General features: G+C 36.4%; 1 protein-coding gene across 6 annotated transcripts in view; it reads left to right on the top strand.

Moving 5' to 3' along the window:
* The window catches only part of LOC106078423 (homeobox protein Hox-A13-like), a 135,626-nt gene that overhangs the window by 59,964 nt on the left and 61,925 nt on the right, over positions 1 to 13,737 (top strand). For 2 of the 6 annotated variants that reach the window (XM_056004127.1, XM_056004132.1), the window contains exon 1: positions 5,231 to 5,987. The exons of 1 other annotated variant lie outside the window; for it this stretch is intronic. The gene's annotated coding sequence lies outside the window, so the exon portion shown is untranslated. Of the gene's footprint in view, positions 1 to 4,920; positions 5,081 to 5,230; positions 5,988 to 13,737 lie in introns of those variants that run through there. 3 more of the 6 variants (XM_056004130.1, XM_056004129.1, XM_056004128.1) reach the window with 3 other exon arrangements.

The raw sequence follows: 13,737 nt of genomic DNA, 5'->3' as shown, positions 1-13,737 counted from the left end.
CCACTAAGGGTTAGGGTTACAGAGATCTAACTAAAAGCCAGGCGAGTGAAAGACGGTGAGTTATTATAACATATCGACGCCCGTGCATTCTTTTTTTAAAGGGAGGAGGTGGAGGGGGTGTAACGATGCATTGGAGTGTGACCAGGGTTGACCGCTAGCGGGTCCTTAAAGCGTCGTCTGCTAATGTTTTGGATGGTGGTTGCTGGGAATACGACAATCACAGGTCATCCACTGCACTCCTCACCAGCTTCAGTTGTCTCGTGCTGACCTACTTGACATATCTGATAACAGGCAATAGAAAACTGAAATAACTGAGATAGAAAACTGAAATAACTGAGATAGAAAACTGAAATAACTGAGATAGAAAACTGAAATAACTGAGATAGAACACTGAAATAACTGAGATAGAAAACTGAAATAACTGAGATAGAAAACTGAAATAACTGAGATAGAAAACTGAAATAACTGAGATAGAACACTGAAATAACTGAGATAGAAAACTGAAATAACTGAGATAGAAAACTGAAATAACTGAGATAGAAAACTGAAATAACTGAGATAGAACACTGAAATAACTGAGATAGAAAACTGAAATAACTGAGATGGCAAACTAAAATAAAAGGCCTTAGAAAACTGAAATAACTGAAATAGAAAACTAAAATAAAAGGCCTTAGAAAACTGAAATAACTGAAATAAAAAACTAAAATAAAAGGCCTTAGAAAACTTAAATAACTGGCCGTAGATTAGGGAAATAACTGGAATCTAAAATTGAAATGAAAGGCTGTCGAAAACTGAAATAACAGGACGTAAAAAAGCTGATATAATAGGCCGCATATTGCTGATTTAGAGGCCGTAAATTACTGATACAAGAGGCCTTAGAAGGCTTATACAAGGGACAGTAGATAGCTGATACAAGAGACAGTAGATAGCTGATACAAGAGACAGTAGATAGCTGATACAAGAGACAGTAGATAGCTGATACAAGAGACAGTAGATAGCTGATACAAGAGACAGTAGATAGCTGATACAAGAGACAGTAGATAGCTGATACAAGAGACAGTAGATAGCTGATACAAGAGACAGTAGATAGCTGATACAAGAGACAGTAGATAGCTGATACAAGAGACAGTAGATAGCTGATACAAAGGGCACATCCATAAATAGCAAGCGTTTTGGTGTATCATGTGTTAAGAATACGAAAGTAATGATAAGTAATGATAAGCCATTTTAATTTTGAATACATGAGATGAGAATTTCGGTGAATTTTTCAGCACTGTTATTTTGTGTGTGTGTGTGTGTGTGTGTGTGTGTGTGTGTGTGTGTGTGTGTGTGCGTGCATGCGTGTGTGTGTGTGTGTTTACATGTTTCGGATGATTCTTCAGAATTGAAAACTATAACATTCCAGCCCCAAACAAAGCGGGTATAGTGGCAGGCAGGGTTCGAACGAGATACAGTCGAGGTGACAGTCCAGAGCGCATAGCACACTACCAGGTAGAATCTAATTGTCTAGTCTCTTTCGCTTGTAGCTTAATGTATTTTTATGAATGAGTTGGCAGCAGTGATATTTCAATAGGGCGTCCTTCACATTGTCTATTTTGTTGATTTGTTTCAAAATCTACCGCAAACTTCCTCTTTTTATTTTGTGTCTTATTACGTTCTTCTTTTGGTTCAATTACATCGCCACCGCATTTCTTCGTATCGCTTTGTCTTTATTTTTTTCTCTCTCTTACTGTATCTCTCCAATAACGTAATCGAGATCTTACCAGTTAAAGTGTAAACAAAGAGAAGATTACTCCGAGTCACTTTTGGTGTGAAAATATTCGCAATACTCTATTGTTGGTAATCGATTACATTTGTGAATAAACAAACGACGCTGCTATTTATTCACATACAATGGTAAATAGTACTTCTATTTGTCAGTGACCATTGTCCTCTCATGACTTAATATCCGATACTGTTACGTTCAGAGACTTCTGTGGTGTTATGGAGCGTGTGTGTTTCTATGGTGACGATAAGAAGTTCGCGAATGGTTGGTGGCTAATAAGAAGCTATGCCACTATTCAGTGTGAATGATGCAAGCAAAGCTGCACTGTCGTAAGCTGTCATGGGTTCGCCAGACGACTACAGCATGCCTGAGTGTAAAGACGTGTTGTTTTACTGTGAGCTAGATTTGTTTTAAATATAACTTTATTTCATTTTTATCTCAAGTTAAATTTCAAAATTCCTCTACATCGTAATACAACTTATTCACAAAGAAGTTCTTTAAGTTCTTTCAAGTTTCATAAGTTTAAATATTGTTACGTTCTTCTCTACCCAGGCCTTCTGCAAACACTGCTCAACACAACACAGCACATCTAAGACATCAACTTGACAACAAGAGCTTCAATAAACAAAGTGGCGGTTTATTTACAATTACATCGACAACAGCCAATAAACACAATTGGCTACACTAAATTCAAATGCTTTGCTACACAACAGAACTGCCTAACTAATCACTACAAGTCTCTCTAGCTCGTACAGCTACATTTGCAAGGACTCACTTTCTAACACACAGTCTTGCTTGCTGTCCTGGACTCAACTGAGTTCTTTCTAACACGCTTTGTCTCTTGTTCGTGAAGGCTTTCGTCACATGACCACAGCACGGGACATATTTGCGTGTATTAGCAGTACTGTCCCTTGTTCAACTGCCCTTGACCTGTGTGATTCGCCTTATTCTCGTGTGTCATTAGGTCACACACACATTAACCCTTTCAGTCCGCCACTAGGATTATAACAATATACTACGCCTACAGCAGTTTACTTGTCTACCAGCAGTTTTGGTACTATGGGTCAACGACAGTCAGCGGCATGTGGTCAACGGTTTACGAGGCTATGTCGCGCATTCGAAATGGGTCAACTAAGGTCCTGGATTACACTCACGAATCAAACTCCTGTAAGAAGATGTCTCAGTTTAGGTCATACACCAGTTTTACCTTTCGAATCGACAACAAAGTCTTTAATCTTGACAGTAATAAATAGCTTATAAAAATATTGAGGAGGCGCGTAGGCTGAATGGTATAGCGCTTTGCTTTCGAATTGGGGGTCCCGGGTTCGAATCCTGGCAAGGTCGTGGATTTTTTAAACAGTTACATAAACGCATGATATATAAATTACAATTGAAAAAAAAAAAGATCTAAATACAAAGACTGTCTTGTTAATGAAGTGTTAGCAACCGCTAATCTCCATCCACCCATCCCAATGGCGCCACAGCCGATTGAGGGCTCTGGCCTGCTTCAACACATCCCTCCATTCAGATCTCTCTTGGGCCTTTCGTCTCCACGCCCTAACCCCAAGCTGGTGTAGATCTGCCTCCAAATCATAAATCCATCGCATTCGGAGTCTGCCTTTTGGTTTTTGCCTGTATACAATTTTTCGCTCCTCTGTTCTCTGACATTCTTTCAAGGTGACCTGCGCAACGTAGTCTGTTCTTTTTTATTTTACACTATCGGTGGGTCCGCAAATCTCCGCGAGCGCAGGAATTTCTAGTCGATTTCAATTGTTTGTCACGGCTCATTACGACAATGAATCCACATTGTACCAAATAGGAAGACAGTATAGCAGCCAACTACTTCTGTACAATGACTCATAATGCGGATTTAAAATTGGAATCTGTTTTTGAGACCACAATTCGAGGTCTCCTTGTTGAAACATTGTTTTTTTAATTTCTTGTTTTACAGATATTTAAACAAGCTTCTCCTGTGTTAAACTGGATTAGTCTATGATTGGGATCTGAGTTGGTATACGTGTAAAATGGTATATTTTCCTGACAGGAATATCCAAGTGAATAGTAGTGAAGAGTTTCTTCAAAACTTTTAAGTCATAATAGGACAGTTCTTAACAGTCACATTAAACAATATCGATTATCGAATACATTGATATTGAAACTGTCCGATCAGATAAACTGGCTTTTGACGAAACATTTTTTTAAATTATATATAATTTTCACCTTTTTTCAGACCCCTTGCGGTCGTATGGTCCGCGGACTACAGTTTTGAGAACCACTGCTCTAGCAAAACACTTGTTTTATGAAGCTTACCTAAAAGATCATTAGTTCTAGAGTGAGACCCCCTCTCTTCTCAAAACCCTCTGTCCAAACAAAAACCAAATCCGAAGTTTACACAAAAATATAATTAAACTGTTACGATGACAATCAAACGATCTATAATCCTGTTAATGGAACAAAATGATTAGATCTAGAATAATCTAGATCGTTTTGGACTGAGTAGCCTAGAAGAAAGTTAGGATTGTAAATAAAAGCTAAACTATAAACACTAGATCTACAAATCTACATGTACTTTGGCTAAACATTTCGTAGTGAAAGATGGTGGGGAGAAGAAATGGAGCGCCATCTATCGAACGCGTCTGTTCGACTGCAGTGCGCGCTGTGAAGAGAGAGGTTGGTGTTTCTGCTGGCTTGTTCTGTGGTCTCGACCTACCGGAACAGATCTTGAGGTGGGGAAACTAATGGAAGGGGGGAGAGAAAGACGGGGGCTTAGCTTCTCGCGCTGCCATTGGACGAGCCCGCGACGAGTTCGCGTCAATCAAACGTACAGCCAGATCGTGGGAGGCGACCAAGGCGAAAGCAGGGGCGGAGGAGCCCGCGCGAGAGAAAGACGTGAACCCAACACACACACACACACACACACGTGAAACGATGGGGTCTGGTTAATTGTATTCCCCGTGTCTGCGGTGGGTGCATGGGGCGCGGAATGGGACCACCCCTCCACAGTTCCTCCCACCGTCTATCCCACCCATAATTTTTCCCTACCCCCCACGCCTCCACCTCGCCGTTAAATTACCCCCCCCCCCTCTACCGTACCAGAACAGGGGATACAGCTATGAAACTCCAGATAGACGTCCACAAAACCTCTATAACGTCTTTAAAGGGACGTCCGAGGGCCCCGCGTTTCAGTTCTCTTCCGTTTTTTATAGTTTATTTTATATTTTATTTATTTCACTGCGTAAGTCGATCTGTTTAAATGTTCGCTGCGCCCAAGCCTGTGAGGGGATCGGGTTCAACCCCTCTTCTGCACTGTATATGGTATGTTCGTTTTTTTATTCTGTTTTTTTTTTTCTTTCCGCCATGTCGGGGGGAAAAAAAAACCACGAACGATTTTAACGAATATTCCGACCCGTAGGGCTCGTTTTTTTTTTTTATTTGGCCGCGGGGGGTTTTGGGGGGCGTAGGGCGCGTATATATTTTATAGAGAAGTGTAGCTCTGAGCAGCAGACTCAGTTTATAGCTGTTTTACTGGTCAGACCAGACGCCAGTTATGACCCCCCTCAGTTGTAAAGGAGTAAAGTGACCCGTCTCACTTCTCGCAAACCTAAACTCTCCTCTGACATGAAACGTACTTTTAAACACGGCTCTAAAACCGTTTAAAAACATTAACTTTGAGATTCGTTGCCCCCCTCCCTGCGAAACAATACGATGAATTATTGTGTAGAATAGTATAGGTATACGTGTTATGGTTGTATTATTATTTTGTGCGCGTTTTGTGTGTTATTTAGTTGAGCGATAGTTTTAGTGGGACTTTGTGTATGATTCCGCACTTCCGATTGGACTATTAATAGTTAATGACTTTTTTTTTTTTTCCATTTGCTGCTTTCGTGTAGTACGTAGCTGGTTTGAATATTAATGAGCTGTGATAACATTGTCATTAAGACATATCACTATTGTTGTTAACGGCTAATAATAACACAGCTTTGTTATTGTTCTGACAGAGGACTTTTGCTTGGATTAACGATCGTTTCGCTGGGACATCTATGTCACTGGAGTGTGTCGCGCCTGTGTCGGGATGACGTGCGAACACACTTGGTGACCCAGTACACACCATGATCGTGTGCTAGCTGCCGGAGTTTAAACTAACTGGGTGATTTGTGATTTGAGGCTTTAAACTAACTGGATACTAAAACACATCAACTGACTTATCTTCAACTGATGATAGGTATGTACGTTATACTTAGTTCAAACTTTATTTAGTAGGAGTAAATCTAGAACCTTCTAAGTCTAGAATCACTCTAGGTCTAGTTGTGAAGTTAGATCGCCATCTATAGTCTCTCAAATATAGCCTAATTATTAATTCAACCCTTTCGTATATTATATTTCGAATTAGGTCATACAAAATACAATTTTAAAACTCCAGCCTTATAAATTATTAAATCCAATCCAACTTTCTGATGTAAACACATTAAATGTTTGAGTGAGAGTTTGGTCGAAGTGTAGCCTACACATTTATTCACGTCTTTGTAATAGTTATGTGTTTTTGTAACGACCAATCTTAAAACACATTATTTTAGGATAATAAAGATTTGATTAATTTCTGTACAAACGTAGTCAACGTTTCATACGAATTAAAGTAGTCTCCTTTTATTTCTTATTATAAACATTTTGTAGATCTAGAACTAGCGGTGGACATTTTAAAGTGCATACTTGATTTGAATCTAAACTGTAGGAACAACTCTATTACAACAAGATAAATACTCCATTTATGAAACAATAAAAATATATATAAAATAATCTTTAGGCGTACAGATTGTATTTTATATTTCGATTAATTGAATCATGTGAAGAGGAAACTAGAAGATAAACAAATCAAATATTTAAATTTATCACAAACTTCTATTTTTAGGCATTTTAGAAATCTAATAAAAAATACAGTCCATCCAACGTAGGAAGAAAATAAAGCCCTTTAAAAAAAAATAAAAAAAAATAGACAATTCCTTCTTTATGAAGCCGATGACATTTTCTAAGAGCGATTACTTTGTTCTGGTAATTAATAAATGATAGATTTTGAAAACAAGAACATCAGATACGTAACCTCAAGATAGAAGATGATTAAGTCCTACCAAATGATATCTAAATATATTATATATATATATATATATATATATATATATATATATATATTTAGATTTAAATTTTTTATTTGACTAGTTCATATTTCTACATTGTATCATGACCTATAATTTTAAAAATCTCTTTAATGACCCTAATTGAATCAGAACACAGAATGTTGGCTTTCCATGTCATCTTGATTTAAACACACCTCATTTAAGCAAACAATCTTCCTATATGTGTTATGTCACAAACCATTTAGCTATTGTCAATGGATTAATGACATCGTAATGAATCCTAACTGGCTTAAAGTCAATCCAAGTTTCTTCCCTGCTCTGGCATATATCGCACTGGACAGGGTTGAACCCCCTAGATTACGTCACAGAGTAAGCCTACTTAATTAATCACTCTACGTGTACAGAAGACTGTAAGGTCATTATAACATCATCAAACAGAAATCTATAAGTAAAATCTGATAAAGGGCAACTCCCTTAAATTACATAAAACACATAAAAAATTAACTGACCACAATACAGGCAGTGAGGTTTACATATAAATTCATATAATATCATGGTAGACTTCATAAGTTTTACAAAAACGACTGTTCCTAGTGTTGACAGTTACTGTTTCGATCTTACACTATTCAATCTACGTGACATTTGCACTATACGCTGCCCAGAAATCAACACTAGATAGATCTAGCAGCTATGTTTTCTATGTTCAAAGAATTTATATTAACATAGTTCACAAGCTAACAAAGATACATAAAATTTTACGTATAGGTTATGATTATTCAAATTATTTATTATCTATATGTTGTGGAAGTAATTTATTATTTCGCCAAATTTGAGAAACAAATCTATTTTATATTATGTATATTTTAAAGTGTACATGTAGGTCTAACGAAATCTAATCGTCAAAATAAGTAAACACTTAAGAAAAACTATTCACATTAACATAAACTATATTCTATCATTAATCATTTCTCTTTAAATGACAATATATAGCAAACATTGTTGTACTCCCAAATTTATTTATGAGCATTTCCTACACAAGAAGGCTTAATTTATAAAATAAAATTTAATAATTAATAGAAAAAGCATAAAACTATCGCACTATCTCTCTTATAGGATGCGCGGTGGCTGAGTGGCAAAGCGCTTGTCTTCCGAACCGAGGGTCACGGGTTCGAATCCGGGGAAGACTAGGATTTTTAATTTCGGGATCCTTGGGCGCCTCTGAGACCACCCAAACTCTAATGGGTACCAGACATTAGGTGGGGAAAAGTAAAGGCGGTTGGTCGTGGTACTGGTCACTGGCCACATGACACCCTCGTTAACCGTAGGCCACAGAATCAGATGGCCTTTACCTAAAGAAAAAAATTTTCTAATAAAAAATAATTTAAAAAAAAGACATTTGTGTAGTCTTGGCTAAGTTCGCTAAGTTCTGTCATTAATCCTACAAGTTAATCTGTCAAGCGAGTTTCCATTCAACTAAAATGTTCTTGACTCTTTCTTTTTGTTCACCTTAAGCATAGCCGGATTTAGGCAACACAAGTTATAGTTTAGGGCTGGCAAGAAATATAAAATATAATATTTGAACTTATGAATGTCTTACCAAAAAAAGACGACATATCTGAAATAGATTTTGTCGTTTTCAAGTCTAAATTCACTAACATCATCTGCTCTATAGATCGCAAGGTCTGAAAGGGGAACTTTTTTTTTTATTCGCTGGCACAGTGGTTAGCGTACTGGCTTGAAACTATTTGATCCCTTGCCCAGGTGTAGGCCTTAGGCAAAGTGAATTTGGTGTCACCCTCCAAATGAAATAGCGAAACAAAACAAACACCGAAATAATAAAATTATGCAATTCATAAAAACATCAACAACAACAACAACAACAAGTGTCTTTTAACATAAGCAGTCGAACAAGTAACAATTAGATTTAAACAATTCTCAATCGACCTTGAGTCATGGTAGAGACTTACAGATAGTCAAGTAGACGCAGAGACCTATTGCTCTGCTATATTTGAGATTTAAAACAACTTTCACAATGTTTGTAGTTCTGTGTCAGCCCCCCCACTAATCGGAGGGCCATCGGCGGCTGCTTAATTTGCCTATGCCTAAGGCCGGCCCTGCTCGTTAACCGTTGGCAAAAAAAAAAACAACAACAGATGACCAAATCATCTGCCCTATAAATCGTAAGGCCGGCCCTGACATTACTAGGCATAGTGAAGTTGTTAGTGGCCAGCAAGAACGAATGAATAAATATATAGGGTTCGGGTTCGCGTCCCATCAGCAATAGGGACATTGAAATCTATATGTTTGTATGAGAGTCAAAATTGTTACACACAACCTTGAGCTACCACTGCTGTAGCTGTGCGTGGGCGTTTGTGAAGTAAGATTGTGTGTGTGTGGAAGTGTGTCAAATCAAGTGTGTAGGTGTGTGAAGGCAAGTGTGTAAGTTTGTGAAGTCAATTGTGTATGTGTATGAAGTCAAATGCGTATGTGTGTCACGTCAAGTGTGTATGCGTGTTAAGGCAAGTGTGTATGCGTGTTAAGGTTAATGCAAGTGTGTATGTGTGTGAAGGCAAGTGTGTATGTATTTGAAGTTAAGTGTGTAAGTGTGTTTGAAGTCAACTGTGTATGTATGTGGTCAAATGTGAATGTGTGTGAAGGCAAGTGTGTATATTCCATTATAATACAATCATTATATTTTATTTTCATAATTGCTAAACGCTAAAATACATGTTACAAAACCCAAAATAGAAACCTTAACAATTATATTATAATATACTTCTTTTTAAAATGCTGTATTATATACTGTTTATGGAAAGCAGTCCATATAAACTAAATTTACATTACATATATGTACGTATGTAGTGCGAATGGATAAAGTAAACACTAAATACATATTTATGATTTAATCAAATGTCTCAATAGATTCTTTCAAGCTAGTCTGAAATAAATATCAATTGACTCAATCTCAATCTCTGCAGTGACATAGAATGACTGTGTATAAGTGTAAAATTATAGTGACAATAATCATATATAATTTTAATAACAACCGTGTTGATAATAATGATGATAAAAGCAATGATTTTTTTCATACGAAAGATTTTTTTTTTTAAATATAGATGCATCTAAAAAAATATATTTAACATAAAATATAAAAAGTTTTAATGCAGCCAAGCTTAGAATAGACCAATTGAACAATTCCTAATAACTTTGAAAATGCAATCAAAATTGATGGATACAATTAGTGTGGACTGTAAACATATAAATTCAACATGAATCAATACACATAATGATATAACAATACACAGAGTTCTAAAACAATATATAGACAGCTATAACCGCATATAATTATAATAGCTCTATATCAATGCATAGAGTATCAAAACAATACTTAGACAGCTATAGCCAGACATAAGAACTATAGATCATTTGATAGATTATTAATACAATACATAGACTGCTTTTTGGCTTTATCCTTTAACCTTCCTTTCTGTTCGTGGTATGGTATTTACACTAACGAGAGAGTTAAAGTACATTATTCTGCTTCAGAAATGCCCAAAAGAAGGCATATTTTAAAATTATTGAATTAATTATTACAGCCAATCAATAATATGCTAATCAAATGGATAAATATCTGTATAATTTCTATCATTTATTATGGTCCAAAAGCTCATGCATAAATCAAAGTAACCAAACAGTAAACGAATAGTCTCTTGCCCAATTTTTCTCTACACAATGTCTCAGAAACTTACATTTGAACTTGTGTAAACTTTATCATTTTAATTTCAAATTTATAACAAATTAATGAAAACATGCACGAAACTTATTAACATCTTTATAAACATAGATCCATACTCGCCCCCCCCCCTTTCCCACACATAAAAGCTATACATCAATAGATAGAGTATTAAAACAATACATAGCGTCATAGACTGCTTAAACCAGAGTACTATAACAATGCATAGTGTGCTATAACCTTGTTGATGTCCAAGGACTGAGCCGCAGCCTCTTCGAGCCATAAGTTTGAAAAAAAACCCTGTTTGGACGCCGAACAGTAAAAAAAAAACAACAAAAAAACCCTGTGATAACACAGTTTTGTTTGAGAGAGACCCGAGTCAATGTCTATATAAAGCATTGCTGTTTCCAATGCCTGTGGCCCCCGACGCATGCTTGGCTGCACATCATATCAATAGATGGAGTATTAAAACAATACATAGCGTCATAGACTGCTATAACCAGAGTCCTATAACAATGCATAGAGTACATATATTATCATACCTATGCTTAGATTATTAAAACATTTAAATATACCCTTTTAAACCTTATATTTTCATAAGCTAATTGCTGGCAGACAAATAAGCTTAACGTCTTCTACTCTATAGATCAAAAGGTCAACTTTTTATTCGCTAGCACAGTGGTTAGAGTATTGAAAATAATTGTGCCCTTGATTTCGAATTCAAATCGTAAATTTTCTTAAAAATATAAATAAAAATCATTTAAAAAGCGATCACCGAGTTACTTCATTCTTACCGCCCCCCACTCCCCTCCTCACCAAATCCTTTTTCCAACTGGTCAGACAAGTGATAGGATCACAGGGCATTGAGAAAGCTAAAAGCATGAAATAGTGCTAAACGAGAACAGTTAGTAAACATATTTCTAATCGCACAAGATTTATTATTGTTAGTCTAGTTCTTTAACGCATTTAATGACATGACTGATCCAAACTAATTGATACAATTAGGCCTACACTTAATATAAGCTTCTAAAAAAAAAGTAGATATTATAGTTTTGCTTTGTTTTTGTCTTTCAATAATCTAATGCTCCATACAAACATTTATACTTTCTTTAAATTCTTTAAAGTTGGGTTTATTTTGGACAGAGTTGATACCAGGGGCGGACTGTCAAAAATCGGCCCTGGCATTTCTATGCGATTCGGCCCACAAATTCTATATCATATGATGGGCATCCATTTCTAGATGCACCTGTCCTCAAAAATCATTGTGTTAGGTTTGATAATGTATTAATATGCATGCATACAGTGAACTTTTAAAGAAATACAGGCCTTATGTTTGCTTTTTAATCGCTAAGTGTGTAGGCCCTAGAAGGATGAAGCCTACTAGTAGCACTGTCTACGGATGAAGGCTATTAGCCTACATTATCTCGGAAAATATGTTAAATTAAAATGGTATTACACTGTAGAGTCTGTGCAAGATTTGTTTTTAAACACGACTCTCAGGGGGATCTTTTTAGAAGGGAATGTTATAAACCCTTTTACAATTTAATACGTGCCATAGTGGCATTGATGCAGACATTTCGGTTGCTCTACCGGCCCATTTGGGTACCAGCCCAGCGGTCATTTGCCCAAATGCCCACATAGCCAGTCCGCCCCTGGTTGGTACCTGACCTTAGTGGGGGGAAAAGTGGTTGGTCATTGTGCTGGCCACTTGACAAACTCGTTAACCGACGGCCATAAAAGCAGGTAATCTTAAGGTAATTTGTCCTATAAGTCGCCAGGTCTGAAAAGGGGGACTAACTTTTCTATTTTTTACTTGGTCGTGTGGTATGCGCTCTGCACTGTCCTCTCGATCGTTCATTAGGGTATAGGGCGCCGCTTGTAATTGTGCAATGCCCCCCACTCCCCGGCTTATATTGTGTGTTACGTCGTTGCTGTTTACATTTTCTTTACAGTTAGTACTGCCTCCATACAGTGTGTTACTTATAATTGCGTTTAATGAATACATTTAATCTACATTCGTTCTGCAGACTACACTTAGAATTATTTTATTCAAATTTACAAAACCTATTTAGCGTATTCTCTTTCTCCTCAAAAATACATACTATACTTTCAAAGGCAAAACAACAGCAATTGTTATAATTATTTCTTTCTATTAAAAGGCTATAAATATCATATTTTATTTACATGTTTTAATCTTCATAAATTTAATTATAATTAGGTGAAAATAATTTTAGAAATTTAAATATAAATGTGATATTAATTAAAATGAAATACTAGATTGGTACACAATGTAAACAGTGTTTTAAAACAAATTCAATACGTTTTACATTCGTTGAAAGATTGGTAAATGGGTACTTGAATACAAACGAAATTGTAGAAATAACGAACAGTTTTAACAGTACGGCACCCCCCATGGTCTCTCCAACTGTAGCACCGTATGCCACAAGTCACCTGTCGCCCCTTTCTCTACAGCCTTCACTTCCCAAAGCCCTTCTCATGTTTGGGCTCAGCCTCTAGGCAGGGGGCTCCTCGAAGGCATGGATTCAGTCTTCCCTCCTAGTGATGAGCAGCCGACCAAGGCTAACAACGGGGCTGACAATTTATTACACGTGCTACAAAGTCACAATTACAAATATTAATAGTATAAACTTACTGAAGAAGAAAACAAATGAAAAGTAGTAATAATGTATGTGGTAAAATAGATTAGACACTATAATAATAATAATAATATTAGTAATAATAGTAATAGTAATAATAGTAATAATAATAACAATAATAGTAATAATAATAATAATAAGAAGAAGAAGAAGAATAGTAATAATAATAATAGTAATGATAATAATGATAATACCGCTACCATTATCGATATCGCCGTACCACTGTCTCATAATTTAAGAAAAAATGAGATAGAAAAACAAAGAAAATATGGGAACCTAGGCTTGGAGATTAAGCGTCTATGGAAATTGTCCAAAATAACAATATACCCCATTGTTATATAAACCGAGGGGATAATAACAACTGACCTCACAGACACCTTCAAGGCCCTTAACATTCCAAGGAACATCTTCGTTGCCTGTCAGAGGGCGGTACTGCTGCAGACCTGCCACATC

The sequence above is a fragment of the Biomphalaria glabrata genome, chromosome 11 (genome assembly GCF_947242115.1).
Source record: "Biomphalaria glabrata chromosome 11, xgBioGlab47.1, whole genome shotgun sequence".
Lineage (NCBI taxonomy): Eukaryota > Metazoa > Mollusca > Gastropoda > Planorbidae > Biomphalaria > Biomphalaria glabrata.
The sequence above is the reverse complement of the archived record's forward strand: the minus strand, read 5'-3'. Positions and strand labels throughout refer to the sequence as shown.